Genomic DNA, 6,124 nt, shown 5'->3' with positions numbered 1-6,124 from the left:
GTATCCCAATTGCCATTAAATTGTAGCATAATTGCGATTTTGGACATGATTTGTTGTCAATATTGATGATTTTTTTTTGATTTCTAGATTGAAAGAAGAAAAGATGAAGAAGAGATATATCTGATCGACAATTTGATAGAAGCAACAACGAAGAACAGATTTTTTCAACTTTGAGTTGTTGAAACTCAAAAATTTTGAATTCTACAATTTGAATTCAAATCTTAGAAGCTGTTAGTAGTTGAATATTTTCGTAGTTTTTGTAGCTGTTAGTAGTTGAATATCTGTTCGTTCCTTTTTTTTTTCCAGAATTTGAATTGTAGTTCTGGAGAAAAAAACGCAGATATGAAATCTCCTTTCCCTTTTTAAAGATTTAATTTAATGTAGAATCAATTATCACCAAGAATCTCTCCTTAATTTTAGCGCGTTTTTAAGGAATATTCTGATCCATTAATGCCTAATTTTCAAATGGTACAATTTTTGTAGGTAAAATGTGGACTGGGCGGGTAATATACAAAATACGCACATTTTTGGTAATAAACTTTCATATATGGTATAGGAAGGAAAAAATCCCTTTACAAGTGGTCGTTCAAAAATAGCCCATTTTCAAAAGTAATCGAAATTTAGTCACTTTTCATGTAAAGATAAATCTGAACGAAAACACTGTTCAAAATTCGGAAAATACTCCAGCATAATATATTGGAGTTCCAGTATAATATACCGGTCTAGCATAATATACTGGAGTTTGGAGCACCGGTGCTCCTGTCTCTAGTATATTATACTGGAGCCAACAAAGTATATCGGTCCAACATAATATGCTGGAAGTTCATACACAGGTGCACCGAATTCCAGTATATTATGCTGGACCGGTCTCTGTTGCAGCAAAATAGTGATTATTTTTCATTGACTTGGTAAACGTTAGCTATTTTTGAATGACCGGTCCGAAAACTAGCTAGACCGTACTATTTTTACTAATTTAACTGATTGGGATGCGAGGTTGTGGTTATGGCAAATTAGCCATGATCATGTTAACTCCGTCACAAAAAAATGACCACCTTTTAACCGATGTGTGAAAGGAAAGAAAAAAACAAAAACAAAAAAAAGGAAGGAAGTCCCTCAACATGGGCACCATCCTCAATTCTTCAATGTATAAATTGCTCAATTATGATAATGAAAAAACTTACTCAATTATTTGTCCTCAATAAAATAATTTAAGTTTATATATATATATATATACGAAATTATTTTCTTGATAATGACATCACTTAAAGCATTTCTCGCACAAATGACATATTGTTGAAGATTTGCTTTAGTTACTGTTGCAATTTTTTAGCATAATAAGTTGTTACTTTTAGGATGAATCTACTTTTTAAAATTCAAAATTTCTGTTAAATATTTTTGGTTTGTTGAGATATTTTAGATTTTTTGAATTCTTTTTAGATTTTCTGCAGATTATACTTTCAAGTTGGCTTTAAAGTTCTCTATATTTAATAAAAAAGTAGAGACATTTTCAATCAATACTTTAAATATTTTTTGCTGCCACATCATTTAAAAAAAAAACAATGGTGGTATCAAGAGCATCATTGGTCTTATGGGATCTGTGAGTTCTTCCGAAGAAGCATTTTCAAATCATTTTTAACCAATATCAATTTTAAACTCTTTTTCAAACATGGCAAGGAGCGGTCTCTCTTTGAATGGCCTACAAACTTTCACTGGTGAAAACTATTAAATTTGGTGTGTGAAAATGAAATCATATCTTGAAGCCTATGATCTATGGGAAGTTGTAATGGAAGATAGACCATTACAACTACTCCCTGCTAGGGGTGTACAAATAAAACCGACAAACTGCACCAATTCGATAATCCGAGTAAAACCGAGAAAAAAAACCCGACTATGGTTTGATTTGGTTGGTGTTGGATAAAAAACCCGACCATATTTGGTTTGATTTGGTTTTGACTAAAAAAAAAGTCAAACCGAAACCAAACCAACCCGACATTATATGTATAGAAGTTTTAAATATATTTAAATACATAAAAATATTTATTGTAGTGTAGTTTATAAATATTTCTTAAACTTTTTTAGAGTTTTATCTTTTAACGTATTATTTCAAGCTTGGACTTATAATTTTTGGATGCTCCAATAAATTTTATAGTTCATAAATATTAGTAACTCAAATAAATCCTAAAGCAAAATCAAATCAATACTACTAATGCTAATAAAAGACATTCAATTCAATTGTACTATGAATGAAAATAGTGTTGGATATCTATTATTTAGTTTTTCCAAGGTTTGGATAAAATGTATAACTTTTTCTTTTAGTGTTTAGTCATGTTATAATAGTACTTATTAGTCGTACTTATTTTAGCAACTTATTAGTAATTTTAAATTATGTTTGTTTTCTTGTTGGTTTGGAACTGGATTCCAGCTTGCACATGAGACCTGAGAACGACTCCCCTTCCTCAAAGGACTCTAAAGAGGCCTAGGTGAGTAGTCCGCTGGGAGAGGAACAGGACGTATTATGGCTTATTAATAATATTTATTTTATGCGATTTTACTGTCTTTATTGTTTAATATTTTAGTACAATGCTATGACTCATCTCATATTTATGTTATTTTATTGAAAAATACTTTATATAGTTCTGTCTTACTTGGATTAAAGAAATAATTAGAGCATAAATTCTATGTTTTGTGCTATTAAGACTTTATAAAAAAAAAATCGAAAACCCGAAAATCCGAAAAATCCGAGATTAAAAAATATAACTTTTATTGGTTTGGTTTGGCCTTTAAATTTAGCTAGTTTCTCTGCACGTGCATTGCACGTGTATGTTGAAATATAGAATATCTAATTTTATAATATAATATTAATATTATTAAAATAAAATTTCGAACAAATAATTATACATGAAATAAGGTACAAATTTTTACAATGATCCATGTAAATCATCATATATTCACTTTGAAAGTTCGTCCCAAACAAACACTTATTTTTTTTTGACTAACAGGGATCATATATATATATATATATATATATATATATATATATATATATATATATATATATATATATATATATATATATATATATATATATCTAAGGACAAACCAATAACATGTCTCTAAGGACATTTTTGTTACCAAAAGCTGCTAGTCTAGAGCAAACATCTTTGTTAACGAGCCTAACTGCATAAGTCTTGCCTTCACAGTCTGATTTCAAGACATTCTTTGTAAAATCAGGAGCATAGTAGATAACATTGAGATCCCGGTTGTTGTTGCCACTCAGCGTTTTTTAAGCCAGCATGTGTGCCGGCTTGTTGGCCTCCCTGAAGATGTGCTGTACTCCCTAAATCTTCACCTGCCCCATTAACAACCTGCACTCATGAATAATGTCATTTAGTATTACCATTCCATTATCCAACCAGTTAATGACATCGGTTGAATCTGTTTCTACTTCTAATTTTGTAGCAGTCTGCAAACCAATCTTCAAGGCCATTAATTCTGCCTGAAGCGGTGTTGTTCCTGGGATGTTTCCATGGAAGCCAACTATCCATTGGCCATTGCTGTCTCTGTACTCCACCAATTCCACAGAGCGATTGGTCTTCATTGAAGGAACTATCAATATTAAGCTTAATGAGTCCTCTAGGAGATTTACTCCACGTAACGTTTATTGAAATTTTTACCGGCATAGTATTTTCTTTTTCATTTAAAAGCTTAAACTCTACTGTTAAATTAATAGCACTTTTAAGGCTAGCTAAGTGCGTATAGTTATTGTATAAATTGTTATTTCTGATAACCCAAATTGTCCATATGACAAAGGGAAATAGATCATGATAGGTGATAATAGGGTTTTTAAAAGTAGATTTATGGTCTCGAATATAAGTTAGCCAACTATTGACACCATTCCAATTTTTGGGATCAATTCCTAAGTGTGACCACAATTGTTTAACTGCCATGCATTCCAAGAAGACATGTTTAATAGTTTCCTTATCAGTTTTACAAGTAAAACATATAGGATCAATGTTTATGCCAATATGGTCTAAGCAGCATAATATGTAAATGTAACCTGGTGGCTAAACTAACAAAACATAAATTCATTACTCATGTCTTCGTAAAAACAAATGTATGTCACTAAACGACTTAAGTTGGTAATTTAATATTTCATAAAAAGATTTTGTACGGTTAATTAACAATATTTAATTTGAATTATCTTATTTAGTAGTAATTAATTTAAAATATCTTATTTTGATTTTAGTTTTGCAGGATCTTTTTTCTTTTGACTTACAAGTATTAATTCAATTTTTCAAGATTTATCACTAAAACACAATTTAATAGGCTATTTGATATATAGGGAACTTGAATATGAAAATAACTTTTAAATACAGATAATATGAGTAGTTTATTGCGAGCGACATAATTTTTTTGGTTATTTTTTTAAAGAATAAAGAAAGAGACCGCCTCTTTTGTATATTTAGTACTCTAAATCTGATTTAAATTCACAAAAGTATAATAACTGAAATTTACTACTTGTTGTTTAGTTTCAATATTTGTCTGTTAATGAAAAATAATTGTTGTTTAAATTTAGAGATAAACGATCTATGCGCAAAATAATTTTTAATTTGAATTTAAAAATAAATGACTTATACTGCAAAATGCAAACATTGCGTCGTCTTATCTAAAGCCAGTAGGAAAGCATTGTCTAAATGAGAAGCCAGTAGGAAAGCAGAAAACAATATATAGATGCAATCATTGTCTAAATTATTTAGAAGGGCATTTAGGTAATTTAACTTTTTGGTTAAGAGCTTCCCGCTCAGAATCTATCATACTTGTCCATAATTTCGTCCACTTTATAGCAATCAAACCATGTCTTTAGACGCAAACACAATTCTGCTCCACATACTAACACACTATACTTAGCAAGACAGAAATTACCCATGAAATTGCAAGAGAAAAGGCAACCATTTTAATCCGTCACCTACTTGGGGTTGTTGTAGCTTATTAAACGTTGGCTTAGTTAGGCGTTTTATCTTTTTTAATTTTAAATATGATAATAGGGCAATAAGAAGGTTACTTTAGTAATTTAACTTTTAACTAAAAGGCTTCCCACTTTTAATATAGTATTGATATTGATTGATAACCCGATACATTTGGTTTGGTTTGGTAATTAGAAAATCCGAATCAACCCGACCTATGTACACTCCTACTCCCTGCAAATCCTATGCTTGCCCAAATCAAAAATCATTCAGAAGAGAAAATCAAAAAATACAAAGCAAAACTGTTGATTCAAAATTCAGTTGCAGAATTTTTTTCTAAAATCATTGAATGTGAAACATCAAAAGAAGCTTGAGAAAAGCTTAAAAAGGAGTACCAAAAAATACTTGTTGTTTATTTTCCAATTATTTAAAAATTTACTTCAGTTACTGTTGCAATTTTTTAGCATAATAAGTTGCTTAGTTTTAGGATGAATTTACTTTTTAAAATTTAAATTTCAATTAATTTATTTGGTTTGTTGAGATATTTTAGCCTTTTTGAATTCCTGTTATGCAAATTTTCTGTAGATTATGTTTTCAAGTTGCCTATTTAAAGTCCTCTATGTTAAATAAAAAAAGTAGAGTCATTTTCAATCAATACTTCAAATCTTTTTTTTCTTTTTTCTGTCCCGTTATTTTTAAAAAAACCAACACATATGATCGGTGACAGGTCATTGGAGCCCCAGGTTACCGTTATGGCAAGTTATCTCTTTAAGACTCACTCCCATTTTTGTCGTTAGGTTTGTCCTTATGGCTAATTGGCTATTTACAAGTCTGAACACTCTTTTGTTAGTCGCTCCTTGCTTTAATCATTTTTAAACATATACCTCTTTTTTTTCACTTTAAGGTTATCAACTTGCTCTCCCTTTACTCCTCCACGAAGAGTATGCTTACTCTTTTAAACCGTTAATTAGTCTTTGAACTCCTTGGCTAGGTTGGACATGATTGTTGAAGTCATTGGGATGAGTGACTAGGTGCAAATTCTTTCCTTATGACTTTCTTCAATGCATACCAGGTCTCAAATGCACCTTTTGAATTCAGTCTTTCTTGCGTTCTTTTGTGTCTCTTGGTGAGTTTATAGGAAGGATGATTCCTCGTTTTGG

This window comes from Nicotiana attenuata, chromosome 1, assembly GCF_001879085.1.
Source record: "Nicotiana attenuata strain UT chromosome 1, NIATTr2, whole genome shotgun sequence".
NCBI lineage: Eukaryota > Viridiplantae > Streptophyta > Magnoliopsida > Solanales > Solanaceae > Nicotiana > Nicotiana attenuata.
Note: the sequence above shows the minus strand (reverse complement) of the source record.